The sequence below is a fragment of the Ovis aries genome, chromosome 1 (genome assembly GCF_016772045.2).
Source record: "Ovis aries strain OAR_USU_Benz2616 breed Rambouillet chromosome 1, ARS-UI_Ramb_v3.0, whole genome shotgun sequence".
NCBI lineage: Eukaryota > Metazoa > Chordata > Mammalia > Artiodactyla > Bovidae > Ovis > Ovis aries.
The window spans coordinates 58,515,483-58,535,810 of record NC_056054.1 but is presented as its reverse complement, the minus strand read 5'-3'; the positions used below and the strand labels follow the sequence as shown (position 1 = coordinate 58,535,810).

Sequence of the window (20,328 nt, the reverse complement as noted above, 5' to 3'; positions counted from 1 at the left end):
CTGAAAAACAAACAAATCCATCATTCACTCTATGGTCCTGCAATGTCACAAAAAATGAAAAAACAATAGCAACAACTCCCCTCTTTCCAACCTTTCTTCCCCTCCTTCTCCGAAGCATAAAAAAAGGCATATATTTTGTTTCTATATTCAACAGGAAACTGCTCCTATACACTAGATATCTGAGGCTTGCATTCTGAAAACAAAGCCCCCCAAATTAAAGGTAATCAGAACATATGAATGCATATAGTAGTTATATAATTTCCCAAAGATGAACTTTTCTTGTAAAGATTAAAGTTATTCCAGAATAAATAACTGTCTTTCAATGACACATAGTAGTCATTTTACCAGTTTTAATATATTAATACAATACCTACAACAAAATTTCATAAATACATATACCTTGCTTCAAGTGATGGTAACAGTAGTATTATCTACTATTTTACCCTATTATCTAGTAAAGTAGATTACAGATATAATGAAAGTTTATTTTCCTACTCAAGGGTATACAATTTTTAATATATGGTTGTAGCTTGTATAATTATGGCATTCCAAACACTACACTGCAAACTGTTATTTATCTGACTGCTAGTTATTCATAGAAATCATTTAATAATGTGATTGTCTCTTAAATATTTAAAGTTTAGATTTCCATATATCAGTTTTTCTTACAGCAAAACATAGTAAGGTCAAACCCATGTCCTTGAGTAGTTTAACCCATCCACTGGACCCAAATAAAAGCCTAGACCATAATGGTTATATATCTCCAAATTTGCATCACCATCACTAAAATGAAGAGCCAAGTCTAATTCTGACTAGCCTTTAAGTGCCCAGTTCTTCAACTGAAGAGGAAAAAAACAACTCAGGTGTGATTTAATCAGCATGTCTACGTTCCCAGGGTCACAGGAAACCAGACTATTTGCTAGGTTCTATTGCAGTGTTTTACTCCTTTCTAGCATAGCATGATGAGTCAGAGTAAATACCATAAATACCAGCCTTACAATATACACACTATGAAGGCAGTTCCCAAACACAGCCAGCCTCCTCATCTAGAGTCTAAGTGGAAAGAAATTACAAATTCTTCCTATAAAGTTTTCCCAAGCTCTCCTTAACCTTTTGCAAATAGTTTTCTAAACTGAAGCAGTGATGGGTATACCTACCCACATTATGAGGTTGTGTCCATAACTCAAAATGAACTCTTACATAATTTAGATGCTATCTCTAAAGCATAAAGAAAATTTAAAATATCAAATTTCCCCTAGATGATGTTGAACTTTTTATTTCACAGTAGTTAAGGTATTCTGAATTTGCTACATGCTTAATGCATCATGCTGCTGTGCTTAGTCGCTCAGTTGTGTCCGACTCTTTGCAACCCCAAGGACTGCAGTCCTCCAGGCTCCTCTGGCCATGGGGATTCTCCAGGTGAGAATACTCAGTGGGTTGCCATGTCCTCCTCCAGTGTATCTTTCCAACCCAGGGATCTAACCCAGTTCTCCCGCATTACAGGTGGATTCTTTACCATCTGAGCCACCAGGGAAGCCCAAGAATACTGGAGTGGGTTGCCTATCCCTTCTCCAAAGGAACTTCCCCACCCAGGAATCAAACCAGCGTCTCCTGAATTGCAGGGAGATTCTTTACCAGCAGAGCTACCTGGGAAACCCTCTAATGCACCATATGTGATTCTATTATAGCAGGTCACTATATTATCAGTTTCCTACAATGTAACTTCAATGGAAAGAGTCAGATTCTAAATGGTTTGGAACACTGATCAAGCAATAAAGTCACTATCTTGCTTTGCCAACAAACATACCAGAAAGAACATAAAAAATTAATCTGAAGCTATTATCTAGTGTTTAGTGTTTATATATGAAGATTCATAGACCTACAAAAGGAAATAGCAAGACAGTCTATAATGAGTTTATTTTATCATGCCTATAGCTTGAGATAAAGCTGTTTCCCTATATACACTCCATGATCCATAACCAACCTAGTTTCTTCAGCTCTCTCTAAAACCAGTGAAGACAAAATTAGGCATCATAATAAGAGGAATCAGAACTGGCTTACCTAGTTCTAAGAACACCTCAGATGTTCTTAGAAATAAAACAATAACAAAAGGAAAAGCAAGCTTCCTCCTCAATATGCCAAAAATACACAAAGAAAAAAGATATATCAAAAATTAATCTGATAGAGAACACATGGCATACAACCCTGCAAAACTGGCTGGCTCTCTATTCATTTTTCACCGTGAGCTCCCAAAGAATATTCAAAAGACAAAACCGAAAGTAAATGTTTGTTTCGTTTACAACTGCTGTACAAAGTACCTGCCTTAAAACTGCAAGCTATTTTATATAAAGCACAAACAGAAGACGTTAGATAATTTCATGGCCTGTCACATTTAAAAGGCCAATCATAAATAGTTTCTTAAATCCCACAGAATGGTCAATGATTATATCAAGCAATTAGAATAATTTTAATATGTGGAAGAGGCGCATTAATGTTACTTGCAATAATTAAGTCAGCCTTTGGAATGCTCCCAGTTCAAGCAAAGAATCCTGACTATCCAGATTTTGGTTATAATAGGTACTTTTATCTCAATGAACTAATGCATATGGGCTGCTTGCCTACATGCACAACTCTTGAACACATTTCCACTTTCTTCAAGCAACTCAAGATCAGTCTGTCTTTGGTCACTGGCTATTTGAAAGAGTCCTTGTTTGTGGGAAGAAATAGAAGGAAGAAATCAGGGACTGATGACTGCCTTGTAGGAAACAGCTGCCAAGACAGGAAAACCTCTGTTAGTTAAGGGAAAAGGAGGAGGAAACCACACAAGCCAGACCTCTTTTGTGGTCTCTGGCCAGGATAGAACATTTTATGAACTGATTTAACTATACTAAAATTTCAGCGTATTCTTGAGGTTTAAATGTGAAACACAATTTTAAAAATACACTCCAGTCAATTATAAGACTTAGTACAAATGACTGTTTCTAACAGAAAGAGATTCCAAAATGTAACAAATTCATGGCTTTTTTTTTTCCACACAAATAAAGCTTAAGTCCATCCATCTGTCTGTTCAATGAGTAAAAGAATATCAAATTGATTATTCTCATTCTATTACGTACAGCCAATCACTTTCACATCAAATAAAATTATTTTCAAAAGTTCAAGCTTTAAATGCAATTTTGAAAACAATCAAAAGATTTTACTGCTGTGATTCAAATGAAAAACAACCTTCCATTTTAAAATGTTAATGAAAATTGAAATACTTAACAGACCATAATTGGCTAAGGACAGAATGAATAAATAATCAAACATTAGTCATACAATGTTTGTCAAATAATCAAACATAGTGAAATTAGTCCCAAGAAAACACTGCTCCTAAATCAAACTGGAGCCACAAGATTCTCACTGGCATAGACGGAGCCCACAGACTTGTCCTTCAAACTCTATAATTACCTGCAAAAGGCAGCTCAGTAAGTGTCTCACAACACAAAACAAAAACAAGGAACAAAACCAGGAAAAGGCTATTACACTTTCTTTGAACAAACAGAAAAGATTAAGGGATTCTTCATATTAAAAAAAAAAACAGACAATTTTTTCTTACCCTTCTCAAGAACTTCAGGGAAAAAATGGGAGTATGAAGGCAGAGCGCACAGATGAAACCCCTCATAATACTAAGCAGCAGTACATTTCTTAATAAAAACTGAAACAGAACATTTCTACTTAAATTATGAATGACTCTTTTCTTATCCTTATCCTTTCAAATTCAAACAATTTCATCCTAACCCTGTTTCTGTAACTACATGACACTGTCGACCAAACCTCTGTCAAGATTTTTTTTATAAGCAAGTACCCTATTACTCTGTCATGTAAACAGTCAATTAATACATCATTACTACGAAACCTTCCAAAGCTCAACAACAACTTCCAGGAGCATGCCTCAGTAGTTTATATCCCAACAGTCCTCAATGTTTTATACACTACTTACAATGTATAGTTAGCCATAGCCATTCAGACAGTAACCTGCTTATATTTATTAGCTGCATTAAACATCTCATGCCTTAAACTGTCAGCAAATTTAAGAAATACTACTAATCAGTTTTAGTATCTCTGTATTTATGTTACATTACTAAAAAAATCATAGTTAATTTTATATATGGTGACATCTATTTAGCAAAAATAGAACAAATAAAACCCATTTGTTGAAAAGCTCAATGACAGAAGCAGGATATAGCACGCTTCAAATCAATGGGAAAAAAAAAAGATAATTTAAATTTTTCTAAAAATGGTTAACTGAGGTTGATATCCTATTAAGTGCACAGCCACTATAAAGATTCATATTTAAAGCTTTATCTTTGATTTCTTCTCATGGACACTGAACTACTGTGAACACTGGATATTAAGCCCAAACAACCAAAAGCATGATAACAGGAAAAAGAGCCATCTAAGTGGGAGACCTAACAAAGTTACCCATCCTTGATATCATGTACTAATGCTGTGTAAAATGAAACATTAATGCTTTGAGTAAGCATAAAATTCTAAGCACTAAATGTATGTCAACTCTAAATGAGAGCTAAAGATTTCTGCACAAAATCAGTCTTTCTGATCTAATTTGTGCTATAAAATTATAATCATTATGGGACAGAATTTACTAGCAAATAAAAGCTGCTCTTCTAAAAACCATAGTTACCAAAACAACAGGATGATACCAACGCCACTCTGCCCCCACTGAAAAGATTTAGAAAATTAAAAATAAATTACAGAAACTCCCCTTCTTTTGAATAAAGGAGAAAACATGGACACCCTTGGGAGCCTTCTTTCGGTAAGCTATCGAAGTAAACCCGTTATCACTAATCAGAAAGCCTTTTTTTAACTCCAGACATTTGATGTTCTTTTCCATTTGAGTTTATTTTCTTTCCCTTCACAAGGATAGGGCTGGGCTGGAAATGCTAACAGGAATTTTAAAACCATGTGGCCAACCACTAGTTGCCACTATCTTTCTCTGATTCATTTCTGCACATATTAGTATCAAATATACAGTACTTGTGTTAAACTATTTAAAGTCCCCTTAACATTCATTTTTGGTCTTTATTGAGTCTTCTACATTGTGAAGACACAGAGTTTCCTATGAGAGGACTCAGAGGAGCAGCACAAAAGAGTTCAGGAATGCTCCAGTACATTACACCTGTTATCTGCTATAATATCTAGGAGTCATGCTGAGCAGGCAAAAGAGGCTTGTACCTGAGGACACCTGGGGGGCATGGACCAGGGCAGTCTGCCATTCTCATTAAAATGCTTCCAGTTGAAATAATAAAAACAAATGGCTGTCATTTTCAAACCAATGCAGGGGACATTTTATGACTGAACATAAAGTTGCAAATGAAGTTTCAAAAGAAGAGGGAAAAAAATGAAGCTACAAACCCAGTTCAAAATATTACCTTATATAACATGAAAGTTGATGGCTTCCCCCACCAAAGAAAAAAAACATAAATCCATTTGTTTAAAATATTTTGTATTTATTGTTAAATTATAGTATACCTACAATGCAGAATTTAGTGTTTTCCCCAATCTGGGGAAATGGGAAACCTATTTTTAAACAGCAGTGCTCTCCAAAATTGATATTTTATTTCTTAACTTTCTAATTATCTAGAAATTTCATGCAACTTTTTTGAATTGAATATAAATTACAGGTACTATGGACAGAAATATTCTGTGTGCACCTACTATGCTCATATGCAAAAGAAATACTGTATCAGACACATATCATTAACCCTTATATAAAGGTCAATATTTAAAGGTCAGAGTCAGAAGTCTGAGGCTCAGAAAAGAAACTCCATTACTGCAAGTCACTCAGCTAGCAGGGAGCAGTGCCTGAATTTGAATAAAGGCTAATTACAAGACATTTTTCCTTAGGTGCTAAACTATTCATTCAGCAAACATTAACAGGATATACCACATGATAAGTGCTAAGAAATAAAAGAGAAAAAATTCCTAACCCTAAGGGCAATTATATTTTAGCTCAAAAATAACCTTTTCTAAATGAAATGCCTGGCACATAGCTAGGTTCCTCCAAAATGACAGTTAGACTACACAGATAAACTAAATAGTTTACTTATAGTATTTCATGAAATCTTCACAACATCCTGAGGAAATACAAAGTATCATCCCCAATTTCCCTTATAATGAGAATACTTAACCTGTTCAAGGACAGTAAACAGTAACGGGACCAGGATATAAGACCATGGTCTACAACCACTATTGTCACTAATTAAGCAGTTCAGATAAACCTACTCACTTTGTGTGTTTCATTATCTTTCCCTTTGGAATCAAAAATAGAAACAGAACAAAGTCATTTTGGGATTATGAAAGTGAAGAAATACCAAAAGAATAATGAGTTGATTTTCAAAATGTTTACACAAGTAAAACTAACATCCCTCAGGTAATGATAGCTAAATGTTAATTTTTAGTATTTCCAGTGAGCCATCGTAATTTTATTCATTTTAAGTGCTAATTAAAGTACTCACAATATATGTATTAAATCAACAAATTATTCTGGACAGATGAATCTAATGAACCAAAATACCTGAGAAGTTGGTTACGAGTCAAATTACAAACCTAAGTATTTCATCAAATAGAATTAACAATGAATCATAATAGTCACGGAAAGAATGTTTTAATGTTAACATCTATGATATTATGGTCTCATCACTGTTCATGTAAACAGAAAATAAAAAATTCAATGTTGCTCATGAGATGCAATCTTATACTCAGCTAACTACACTGGATCCTTTGTTCATAAATCATTGTTACTAGCCATTCTCTGAATCAATATTCAGATTCCCTCTTGGTCTATATATATAACCACTAAATGAAATAATAATGACCCAGGATCTGCCATATATTAGATCATCAATATCACCATCAGGAGTTTCTTAAATGTAATGAGGTAATCTGAGTAAACTATGTCAAATGAACTTAAAAATGAAAAATTAACTATAGAGAATACGTGATGAGAAGCTGAAGAAAATTTTGTGAAGTATATAGCACATTGCCTTTTGTAGTCAATAAATGATAAAACTCAGCTGCAAGCTATGTCAGTATATATAGTGTCATCTCAACTTGCAATTCTAAAATAAAATAATGTTAACAATAAAATTGCATGTATGTCAGTTTAAGCCAATGATTATCTAGTGATTACATTCTAGATATTTTTGATACTGAAATGAGTGTTACCTATTCATTATTATATTTATGTATTGGTCCTGTGTTAGGTTCTAAAAGGATTATGAAACAGATGAAGATATGATTGCCACTTTCAAAGAATTAGTAGTCTTCTAGGGATAATTAGATACATTAGAAAATGATTAAGATCTCAATAAACATTAATAACTGCTAAACTCCCCCAAAATTAATGGTAATAAAGATACTTTATACTAAAATTATGAAAGAGAAGAGAAATAAAATTTATGAACCTGTGTTTCCCTTGAAAACCTTGTGTACTTTGCATACTTGGGTCAACCAATATCATCGCCTTTGCGGGAAAACTACACACGCTCAAACATCAAGATGACATAAGGGACTTCTTTCAAAAGAGGCAAGTTCCTGTGCCTTAACCAAGGTCATTCTTCATGAAACCTTGCATTCCATACTCTATTCTGTGTCTACAAGCAAAACTCAAAATAACAATATTTTATTGAGCGGTAGAAAAAAGAATCCATCACTACTTTTGAAAACTAACTTTATTAACAACATTAAAAATAAAGCTGTAGCTTAAGAGAATGAACAGAACAGACTCTTACTTCCAGTGTTAGACTGAGATTCTATGTGATCTACAGGTCTGATTCTCTAAAGACCATTCAAAGACTTGTAGGGGAAGGCAAGAAAAATATTTATAGACACGATTAAGAAACAGCATGGACTAAATTATTTTGAATGATTGTTAAGTATTTTTAAAAATTAAAACAAAAACTGTAGTTCATTATAAAATTAAAATACAACTTTATGTTTCAATGCTTAATTACTAACCTCATGGAGTGAGGGAGGTATGTGGTTTCTAGAAGAGGGATTTTCAACTTTAAAATATAATTTTATAATCTCTATTATATCTCTAAAATTTCAGGTAACATTAAAGTGGAAATAAATCTGTTTAATAAAAAGAAACATTGCTTATAAAAGGCTGAGAAAAACTGACTAGAAGCTTGAATTACCTGTCAAGACTCTTATCTTGTAAAACATGTATTTCTGCAGAATTTTAGCAATTTTTAAATAAATCTTCCTAACCAGAATACTGATATTTGTGAAAAATATACCCCCTGTCGGTCCTTCACATAAAAAGCAAAACACTGTGCTTAATAATTACCAAAGATAACCAGTAATTTTTCAAATCTCTTAATCTAAAAATTATCAATAATATCCCATTATGTTTAGAAAGATTAGAAGCAAGAAATTATATAGACTGATATTATAAAGTAGAGATCAGGAAAAGTTTTCCTGTAGAGGAATAGATAAGTAAATATTTTAGGCTTTAAGGACCACAGCATCTCCATCACAACTACACAATTCTGCCTCTATAGCACAAAGCCTGCCATAGACAATGTGTAATGAATGGGCATGGCTGAGTGCCAATAAACTTTACTATAAAAATTGCCAGCCAGTTTACCAACTCTTGCTCCCATACAAGATGGGGATAACTGAATGCAGATCAGTCAAATAATGAACTGTTCAATATCAATGTCTACCAAAATATTCAAACCGATTTCAGTCTATTATTTTAAGAAATATTTAAATGTTAATGTAAAGATAAATTAACCATGTTGGAACAAGAAAAAAAATAAAGCAGCATTATACTGACCATAACAAATTAGTGTTTCAGTGTGTGTGTAACAGAGCCAGATGGACAGCATACAGTGATTGGGGAGAAACTCCAGAAAAGAAAATAAAAGGCATTACCACAGCAACCTATATCTTACTACTTTGGCAGGGTAGAAGGTAAAACCAATCAAAACAGTAAGTAATGGGAGGCTGAAAAATAATGAGGTTTAGACAAGGACCCTTGAGGTATTCTACCACCAGTACGATGGTTTCAAATAGCTGTCAGTAAAAGTGGCTTCAAACTTGTGAAATTTCTGTCAACACTGTTATTCACTCATATAAAATACTGGATATATCTCAGTCCCCTACTGTATTCAAAAGGAAACTACTAAATTCTAGTTTCTTCAATTTCTGCTATAAAGCTAAAAATTCTACAAAACCAATATCACCAATCTTACTCCAAAAAATTATGATGTCACAATAAATACATACATTTCTTTTAGAACAAAAGTATTTTTAGAATTTTCCAATTCTCTATATCTAGTCTCTTCCCAGTCAATATTTGACTGCTACTATTATAGTAAATACTTTTATTTTCTGCAATCTAATATTTCTTGAAATTGAACAGTCACACTGTAACATACCACAAGAATAATATTTCTAAGCTACAATTAATAGGTATCACATTTAAAATACACGAAGGCTAAACTTTTCTATCAATATTATATATAAGACAAAAGAGCAGAGAAGGTTACAAATTTTTAATAAGAGCATTATATTATGGTAGTAATAATCTAGGTGTTTTACTGGAAGCGAAGTGGATTACTGTAAATGAAATTTCAAAATGTCTTTTCAGTTTTACAGATAACACAAAATGACTTTTTTTCATGTCTCTAGCGATAAGGATAAATTTGCCACACATTTAAATGGTGCCTTCACACTTCCCACCCTGACTCATGAATTAATAATTTAGTGACATTAATACAAGAAGATAAATGATAAAAAGGTTAAGGCTCATGGGTCAACTATATATCATACTTCTTTTAGCACAGCTAATACTTCTCTGCCAATTATAGCTAAAACTTTTTAACAGTTTTCAATAGCATTTTTACAATCTAAGTAGCAGCTTATGCACACACAATTTCACACAATTCAAGCTTAATAAATCTCCTGCTGGTACCAAACAATCATTCTAGGGGATTAAAGTGCAACATCTGTTAACATTAATAATGTTTTGTATAGTCACATGTATTAAAGAAGAATCTACACCATTATTAGTCTCCTAAAAATCCTTCTAGACCAATATACTGATTTAGCATGAATTATGCATTTATGCTTCACAGTAACAAAGAAACACATTAATGTGAAATGGTAAAATTAAAAAAAAAAAATCATACCCACTATGGAGTAACAGATTTCCTTTGACCTAAGCTTATTAAGTATACCAGTACATGCACAGATACATACACACACAAAATTAGCAGTCTCTAAAAGTTTTTAAAACCAAAAACATCCTCTGAAGAATTCATTGTAAGTTAGGATAAAATACAGTGCTGTGAAGATGAAAGTTACTTCATTTTCAGGTAGTACTCATTCACTCACAGTTTTATTGATTCTTTCCCTGAGATGTCTTAATCCCCTTTCATTTCTTTCATGACCTCTGCCCTTATTTCTTTCTCAACTTGTTTATAAAAATTTCTTGGCTAATTTCTGGCCCTCCAACCAACTTGCCTACTTTCATTAGATTAATCTTCCTAATTTCACCCTAAACCATAAAAATGTGTAAAACTGGAACTAATCCTAGAAATCACTTCATATATAAGACAAAAACGCTTGGGGTTGTGACTTAACAATGGCAGATCTCAGAAGTGGTGATTTGCAAATTTTCTCTTAAGTACATATATTATTATCTCACTGTAATTTAATTATCACAACAAACCTAGTATCTCAGTTTTAACAATAGAGGGACTGGAGGGGCAGTGGTAAAAGGAAAATGTTTTTTAAAAAATTGGCAAAATGTAAAAAAACAGGAATAGAGCCCAAAGTGATCTAACTTCAAAAATAATTCAACCCTCTATTTCTGTCGAACTTACTTGATTTTGAATATGCCCTTTAAATTCAAGATTTATTTTCACCCATATAGAAAACATTCCCCTCCTTTCCACCTAAGGAAATCTTTAAAGACTTCCACCTATGCCATAAAGCCAACAAGATCCTCTCCAAATGAAAAAAAAAAACCCTCTTTCCTAAAATTCCTTCAATGACTATGTGTACCATTTGTATAATAGTGATTGGGTTGGTTAGCTTATAACTTCTCTTCAATTAAACTTTTAAACTATCATAAAAAACTCTTTTGTAAACATTTTCAATATTTATTTTTCTTCAATGTAAGTCTCTTCAAATCAAACCCAAAAGAAAGAAAAATGTCCAGGATACATACTCTGTTCAAGGCACTGAATCTGGTTACTGTACAATACAATGATGTGGAAGATTATTATAACTTTTAATGGATGTTAATTAATATAATTTTTAATGGATTCTTTTAGGCTAACAACTAAACCTAAGAATGAACACCCTTTATTTCCTACTCTTCCTCTTTAACAATTAAAGTAATTCAATTTTTGGAGCATGGGAGGCTTATCCTCTCCTCTGCACCTTTCTTAGCGTATTTCTGCTATTCCCTCTGCCTAGAATACCTTCTGCTAACAGCTCTTCATCTTCCAAGACTCATTTTAGGCCGATCACTTAACTATCTTACTCTGTCCTTTCCTCAGCCTCCATGTCACACACCAGAGGAATATGGCCATTTGTGTACAAAATACAATATGCCTACCACTATCACAAGATTCTGAAGCATTTTCAAAATCATGCGTTAAATGAAAACAGAACACATGGCTTTCACATCTACAACCTCAGTTCGGGTACCCTTGAGTAACGCCTGGCAAATAGCATATAATAAATATTTTCAACAAAAAAGAAGGGAAGAAATTAGGTAAATAGAAAGGAGAGAGGAAGGAAGGGGTGAATGAATAAACTGAACGTTCAGGAATCAATTTGAGAAAGATAAAGAAAAGTAAATGAACTCAGAAACTGAAGTATAACGTTGAAACAACATTTTTAAATGAGAAACAAATTTAGAGATCTCCTAAAATTGGGAATTTTAAGCATTTTTTGAAATACTTTAATTAAATATTGAAAACTGCCAATTTAAGACACAAAAAAATAAAAATAGCTTTTTTTCAGAAGTTGAATTTATCACTGTTTGGCATAAAATAAGTTTACGTTATCATTTATAGAAATCAAATAAACTCCCTCAAGGAAGTTTTAAAAACCACCAAGCCTCCTCACTGTAAGAGTGGGAAAACGAAACGGTCCACTATTAGTCGGGAAACTAAACTTACAACTTAGGCCCAACCAAACTCAAGTAGAATAATCCCCTGATGAAGTTTTTCTTTAAAACTTCAGATTTGCTTCAACTTATGATGGGGTTAATTAAATCTCTATAAACACATATGAGTTGAAAATATCTAAGTGAAAAATACATTTAATGCATCTAACCTACCAAGCATCATATATTAGCCTAGTCTCGCATGATAAAGAGCTTCCTTGGTAGCTCGCAAGGTCTGCACCACAGAAGACCTGGGGTTCAGTGCTTGGATCAGGAAGATCCTCTGGAGAAGGGAACGGCTACCCACTCGAATATTCTTGTTTGAAGAATTCAAACTACTATGGACAGAGTCCAGTAGTCTTGCCTGGGAAATCCCATGGACAGAGGTGCCTGGCAGGCTACACGACTGAGCGACTAACACACAAAAACCTAGCTTTTCTAAAATGTGCTCAGAACACTCACAGTAGCCCACAGTTGGGCAAAATCATGTAACACAAATTCTATTTCATAATAAAATGTTGAATATCTCATATAATTTATTAAATACTGTACTGAAGGTGAAAAACAGAATGATTGCATAGGAACAGATATTTGTCATTGTGGTTAAGAGCTGCAAATCGCTGCCATGGCCCAGCATCAAGAGAATATTGTAGGGAGTATGCTGCTGCTGCTGCTGCTGCTAAGTCGCTTCAGTCGTGGCCGACTCTGTGCGACCCCATAGACGGCAGCCCACCAGGCTCCCCTGTCCCCAGGATTCAGGCAAGAATACCGGAGTGGGGTGCCATTTCCCTCTCCAATGCAGGAAAGCGAAAAGTGAAAGTGAAGTCGCTCAAGTCGTGCCCGACTCGCTAGCCAGAAAAGAGTCACAATTCAAAAATCTGAAGTCGGGCTTCTGGTGAACACATACCACTTTCACACCATGGTAAGTTGAAAAATCTTAAGTCAAACCATCATAAAGGTAAAGTCAAAAAATCTTAAGTTAAACCACTGTAAATCAAGGACCATCTGTATTTGAAAATTCAGTAATTAAAACACTGAAAATAACTTAAAACTTTAAAAAGGTCTATAAAATATGCAATTACATAAAACTATATTAAGTATATCTGAAAAATCTGCTTTTAAATAAAACAGTACAGGGTAAATAAACAAATCTGACATTTATTGTCAAAGTACGCTGAAAACAGGGAAGATAATTTTCTCTTGCAAAAATTTTTTGACAAAATGGGCTTACACATCTACATATTCTCCCAGCGATGTTTTGAATTTGAGAAAACACCGTTTCCAAAGTGAAATACTCTTACAAGTCCATTTTTTAAAATAAAGATCAATATAAAGGTACAATAATATACTTAATCACCACTCAGAACAAAGAATGAAAAAATTAAAACCCACACCTCTTTTCTGCTCCAAAATTACTGGATTGATATTAGCATTCTAATTTAACACCAATCTTGGGCTTATATCTCACCTCTGTATGAAAAAAACTGTAAATTTCACACTGGGAATTAAACTTCAGCCTTAGTTTGCAATTAAGGTATCTGACATTGCCTATAATGCACACAGGTCGGCACTGCAGATATCTTTCTTTTTAGTATTTTTGATTTACTGCAGCTGTTGAAAAACCATGGCTACTTCTAAATCCTAACTTTCCACCCTTCCTCAGACCAGCATTTGCAATTAAATTGACTAATATACAAGTCAAACAACACTGACAATAAATCTAAACAGCTCGTTTGCAGAAAGATGTCTGAATGTCAAATATGAAATTTAACAAGTTTTAATAATTAGACTGTAAATGGTATAATATATATGCCTGTCCTAATTTGGGAAGATGAGCTTCTCACATAATACTAATCACACTAAATATAAAAACACATTCTAGCATTTCACGAACTTAAAATCTTGAAACCCTACAGCTACAAGTTACAAATTTAATCTTATTAATATTTTTAATCAAACCATAGTTATTATTTAGTTTCATATAATGCAATTTAGAGTAGTTTTCTGCTGTGAATACCAGAACACAATGAGATTTTAATCAGATTTTAGTATTAGTCACTAGGAAACATTTTGAAAAGCAGACAACCACCACCGCCCCCTAAAAACCTCCAAATTAAAGGTAAAGATAATCCACCTGATATCTAATTACCCATTGAAGAAAGAAATTGTGGAAGAATGACTCTTTGAATACTATAAAATATCTGATGCCAAAATTTGGGCCACCTCTGCTAAAAGATTATATAAAATATTAAATGCTATTGTTCACAGGTTGCTAAGTGAGTAGATGGCTACACCATGGATTTGTTAGAATATTTTGTTAAAATTTCTTACATATCTTATGACCACTAAAAATGTCTTTTAAAAAAATTTTAAAAAGATGTCTTTTTAAACATTTCTATTTTATCTTAAAATTCACAAGACAGTATCAATAACCACATTTAGTTAACCTCCCTTTATTCCAGGTTGATTACCTTAATGTGAATCTGTTTGCAGCATAACTGATCCAGCAGTAGAAAAAGGGTGAGAAGCCAGCCTTCATACCAGGATACAATTCTGACAAATACCCTCCACTGACTTCCTTTTAAAACTGTGAATACATGGGAGGAACCTAATCTTTAGGATGATTTGGGGGCAGGGATTTTGAAGCTATGATTACAGGTCAGGAAGAACTACCCCAAAAAAACCTTACTTGGGATGGTTTTCATATGGTAACTCAATCAGGCATCTTTACTGTAAGAGTAAAATGAGAAAGACAATTTATATTCACAGGTGGACGGATGGGTATACATCAATACTTCCTGTTTTCAGTATGAGAACATCAATTTTGATAAAAGTCAGGTCAGTTAGTGATATACCAGATTCAGGAAGACAGCAAGAATAATAGAATACCAATCATAAAAAATATTCAAAACCTCTGGGCAGATTTAAGGAAAAGAGTGAGAGAGAACATACCAAAGAAAAGTGAGAGAAAAAATAAAATTTAAAGAATGAAAATAGATGTCAAAAGACCAAGCCTATACTTATTACACTTATTATTATCCTTATAATTCCTATATTTAAAAGGAATCAAACTGGTTAAGTTCTAGTGCAATTTATTGTGATCTTCATTATCATCCATGATAAATGTTCACTCAAAAATATACTGAAGGCTACTCCAAGTTAATTGCTAATAATTGGGGCTGATAGGTGCTTCTGGTTGTTGTTCAGCCTTGTCACCCATAATTAACAAGATACAAAAGATCAGCTACAAAACCTGAATATTACTGTGGGTCTAAATAACAGAAAAGCTACTGAGGAAATTATTTCATTCTTCTTATAATGAACAAGACGTAGCTGGGAAATTTCTTATGTACCAACAGAATAAATATCTAAGTTCATGATTTCAAAAAAGAGAAAGCTAAAATAAAGATAAATTGCAATGAATTAAAAAGGTGGGGGGGGGCAGGCTGATAGCTAAGGAAACTTAAGAGTATCAAATTAGTTGGTTAAGAAGCTACTAAGAATGTTACTAAAATGCAATGAAACAAGAGTATCTCCACAAGTCTAATCATGACAAAAGAGCTCTTTCACTATTAAATAAAGATTTCTCCCTAACCAAATTATAATTGCTGAAGTTTATAATCTTAACTATCTTGAAGGCACCTCATAAAAACACATTTATACACCTAAACTAATATGACATTGTTAATCAACTATACTGCAATATAAAACAAAAAATAATTTTTAAAAAATCTGAAGGAAACTACAAAACTAAATAAAACACAAATTAACTGAAAACCTAAACCAACAGTTTCAAATCCACAAGTTCTCACTTTAATCAGCACTTGAAAAAACATGAATATCTCTTAAAGATATGCAGGTATATACTTAAGAATATTTTTAGAGACATCTAAAGGAAGCAAAATAATAATATTTCACGTCACATTAAAAATATACATATCAACTTGAAGCAATTTTTGCACAGCTGATATTCTTTAGGCATAATACACACACCTCAAAATAGTGTCAGAAAAACAGGTTCGTTCCTCCTCCCTTACCCTCAATACGCTAATGGCAGGAATGAGTGACTCATATAGAACCCAGGTTTTGATTCCTAGCTCTACCTCTACCCCGAATTCAACCAGTGGCCAAATTCTACCCCATCATTTACAAATCTTTTCCAGTTTGTTTATCGCCATTGCCTCTCATCTGAACTGTCATCTACACCTTCTAACTAGGTTTCTGTTTACTCCAGTATTTCTGTACTCTAGTTCATTAGCACACCACGATGACAGCAATTAAATATAACACTTGCTTAACTGAAAATATTAGCAGCTTTTTATGGTCTTCATGATAATGTCTAACCTTAGCATATAAGACTCTTTTTAAACATGCCCCTAAGATCCCAGTGTCATCTCCCTCTACTCCCGGGGCAATCCATATCTTCCATATCTCCTCAAGGAACCTTAAGGTACCATCTGCCTTTTTTTTCCCCCTGATCTTTGTCTCTGACTTCTAAAACCCTCCTCTGTCTTCAGATCTGTTTAAATGGATTCTCTTTTTTCTGTGTTTTTCATTTTAAATTCACCCCTGCTACCCCGTATTTCCACAGCCCTTCCTCTATACTTCACGTTGTAATATTACAGTATAATTATATTATAATTATTCGTGGAAATATCTGTTTCTCTGGTGAAATTTTAAACACCTAGAGAGCACAGTCCTTATACAGTACATTTCTTCAGGCAGGGCCTCAATAAATGGCTATTGGTTTAATATGAAAAGAATTAAAGCTCTGAAGTTAATGGATAACTAGAAGAAATGTGCTAATTGATAAAACTGCACTTGTAAATAGTAAAACACAATATTTTAAAATATAGACTTTAAGACCAATGAAAGTAAGTGTATACTTTTGGTCTGGAAATTTTGACAAATTCGATACTGTAAGTACAGTCACATTTTTAAAACCACATGTGCTGCCATAATAACCTCTGTGGCAATTGTAGGAAACCAAAAATAACACCCTGAAAGTAAAATCCAAAGCATTATAAATACTGCGAATTATTAAAATAAATCCAAGTCCTTAACTGTCATTTATACATATACAACATTGCCAGGAAGCGTTACTGTGAACTACAGAAGAGTAATTGTACTTTGAGAACATACCTGCATATGAAATACCCTATTTTTCAAAAGACAATTTAGGTATGACTTTTATTTAATTACACTCTCAAAAATTATTTATTATAGTAAACACTGGCCACTACTGCGTATCGTAATACAATTTAACTTATCAAAATCGGGAGTCAGCTGTAGGATAATAGCCAAAGATGGATCACACTGGATTAGTGACAACTTCTGACTTTGAGAAACCTATAAATTGCACAACACAGAATGGTGACAAGGTTGACCTAAAAATTAAGATTTACTTCTTTCAAATTTACCTTTATGATCTTATTTGTACCCTATAAAAGTCCCTTTACATTGAAAGTTCGTGTAAGGAGTTTTAATTAGATTAACAGTCCAGAATATAAGCTAATTCCAAAAATGGAAACATCAGCCTTTCAGCTAAACAACCAAATACACCATTAGGTATTTGTATCATACGGTGAAAGACAAAGATAAGTTTATGATTATTATGTTGCAAACAGGTATACACAATAAAACAATTGTCAATTTTTTTACAATTTCTAATATATTACATACACATTAAACCAAAAGCTCTGCTGTTCTAGATTTATTATCATTCAGCTTCTTTACCCGTTGTGCTTGCATAGAATCAATAAAACTCAAAGTACATATAAAGGATCACTACTGAAGATAGGGAGCTTCTAATTTCCACTGAATTGTTTGTAAAAATAATCTTCAATCTATTCATAATTGTTGCAATGGAGGCAAAAAGTCAACGATTTCTATACCATCATAATAGGTGATTTTAACCTAGATGTCAAACACTTAAATTTCATCAACTTTTTATTGTATGTTAAAATGATGTAAAATATTAAAGCTTTAATAAGAGTTCAGCATTAAAAAGTCAATTTGGTAAGTAAGGAATGAATGTTCAAACAGATAATTGGAGCTTGAAAAATTCTGAATGGTCTAGTTGTGATACTGTCCAAAAGTTAATCTTCATTAGAAGTGTTAATGAAAAATTTAACTATGTAGTTAAAACTACATACTGTTTCCTGGAATTCTAATAGTTTCAGTTTGATTTTTTAATTATTGATCCTGTTATAGCTCCCTATCTAAAAGCCTATCCTTATACAGGGCTGCATGAACTTTCTACTCTTTTTAGATCTCTTTAACCCAATAAATACAAATTAATGTCAACAAGTTAAAACAATAAAAGAGCCACAAAGTTTAGCAAAGTCATAAATTCTAAGGGAAAAGAGAAAATCAGCAGAAACTTGTCTTATGCATAATGCAATAATTTATGTTTATATAATAGAGCCTAATTTTCAGCCAAAAAATAAGATTAAGACAATGTTAAATCCTGGCAAAGATATGATATTATATAATACATACCCTTTCCTTACCATATTTTGGCTGAAACAAATCTAAATAAAGTAGAATGGCAGGCCAATCAAAGGCACCAACTGTGCCATGTAGCTGCCCATATCAATCCTTTTTATACCCAAACTACTTTTTTTCTCTTTTAAATAATTTTATTCATAACACAAATTTAATTATAGGATGGCAGTACATATGCACTCCTCAAACAGTCATTTACGATGCTTCAATGAAAAACTTATTTTCTATGAGAAAAAAATATATGAAACAGCTTTTATTTTGTAGGTTGAATAAAAATATGCAAAGTATAAAAAGAAATCTCTTATGTTACAATGAATTGTCAGAACTAACATTAAAAGAATGTTTTACAAGAGTTGAATGACAAGCATGAAAGTATAACAAATTATGGGGACTCAATATATATTAAGTCATATGGAAAAACTTCGAAGGCCACCAACAAATAATGAGATTTCATATGAAATAAAACAAAAACTATTTCACAGTAAATAAAACAAAAAACATTGATTACTAATCACTCAATTTTTATCTTATCTCTCTTTAGGAGGTCAAACTGCAGCTTCCTTGGGAAGTCAAATGAAAAACATGATTTAATTTTTTTAAGGAGAAATAAGTCCCCGTCAGCCATAAATTCAGAAATGAATGACTTCAAATTATTTAAAAAATGCCTGAAGAAAACACTCTATCAGAGGGAATGCCAAAAATACAAAAGCAATACACAAAATACCAAAATGACATTCTTAAGGAGAATGCAAGAAATACCTGACATTATCATCAATTTTATAAATATAAATAAGATCTGTGATAACTTACTTTTTAAAAAGCAGGCAAAATAGGCTTTAATAAAGTAAGCTAACAAATTAAAACTATATTTTAGCTTATTTCCAATTAAAACTTAACATCTTGGTGAGCTAACTGCAACCCTCTTGATAGGCTCTTCTTGGTTTTCACAGAATTAACAGGCAATACAGAGAATGAAGCTATTAGTGTATGATTCTCAATATTCTTAAAATACTTAAGCAATAGTTGTAGTATAGCGTTTTCAATTTAGTACTGTTCTATAGAGCTCTAATTCTTATTCTCTAATTTCTTTATAGGATATTCTTCACACTATTAAAAAACAATTCGAAATGTTTTTGAAAAATTCAACTCTAGAAAATGTGAATTTGAAGATACTAAAGATTTGTTCTTATGTTTTTTAATCATATATTATTAACTGAATAATAACTATCTTAAAAGATATCTATTCTAATTTAATGACATCAATTATAGGTTTCCAGGCTAAAATGTCTAAAGAACTTAAGTACTTAATATATTAGTAACACAACTCAAAAAAAAAGAAAAAAAAATTTGGAGATGCGGCAGAGAGAGAGCAACTACATTATTAAAACAGCCAAGTATAAAAGTTATGATTGACCATCAAGTTTATTATAATTCTACATCACCACAATTCTACAAAATATTTTATAAGCACTATTCAACCATAAATTCCTATACAGATTATAAAGATAGAAAAGTGTTTTGAGAACTGTGTTCTTAAATACATTAGTGTGTTGCAGCTGTTAAGCGAATCCCACATAGCAAAGAGTTAAAAAAAAAGACGTTTTTTGAAGTGTAATTTAATTTCAAAG

At 32.6% G+C, this 20,328-nt stretch overlaps 1 protein-coding gene and 1 pseudogene across 50 annotated transcripts in view; both read right to left on the bottom strand.

Annotated features, from left to right (window-relative positions):
• Positions 1 to 20,328, bottom strand: part of ADGRL2 (adhesion G protein-coupled receptor L2) — a 314,635-nt gene that overhangs the window by 172,342 nt on the left and 121,965 nt on the right. The window lies entirely within an intron of this gene.
• LOC132657964 (large ribosomal subunit protein eL22-like) overlaps positions 1 to 20,328 on the bottom strand; it is a 117,756-nt pseudogene that overhangs the window by 82,719 nt on the left and 14,709 nt on the right.